The following is a 446-nucleotide window of genomic DNA, read 5'->3' on the forward strand; positions in this document are numbered from 1 at the left end:
GGGCCCCGAGTGTGAGCACGGTGCGTGAGGGAGGGCCCCGAGTGTGAACCCTGAGCGTGAGGGAGGGCCCTGAGCATGAACACCGAGCGTGAGGGTGGGCCCTGAGTGTGAACCCTGAGCGTGAACACGGTGCGTGAGGGAGGGCCCCGAGTGTAAACACCGAGCATGAGGGAGGGTCCTGAGTGTGAACCCCGAGCGTGAGGGAGGGACCCGAGTGTGAACACTGAGCGTGAACACCGACTGTGAACTCCGTGTGAGGGAGGGCCCCAAGTGTGAACGCCGAGTGTGAGGGAGGGCCCCCGAGTGTGAACAAGGTGCGTGTGGGAGGGCCCCGAGTGTCAACACCGAGCGTGAGGGAGGGTCCTGAGTATGAACACCAAGCGTGAGAGAGGGCCCCGAGTATGACCAGAGTGTGAGGGAGGCCCCAGTTGTGAACACGGAGAGTG

The sequence above is a fragment of the Rhincodon typus genome, chromosome 16 (assembly GCF_021869965.1).
Source record: "Rhincodon typus isolate 14 chromosome 16, sRhiTyp1.1, whole genome shotgun sequence".
Classification (NCBI taxonomy): domain Eukaryota; kingdom Metazoa; phylum Chordata; class Chondrichthyes; order Orectolobiformes; family Rhincodontidae; genus Rhincodon; species Rhincodon typus.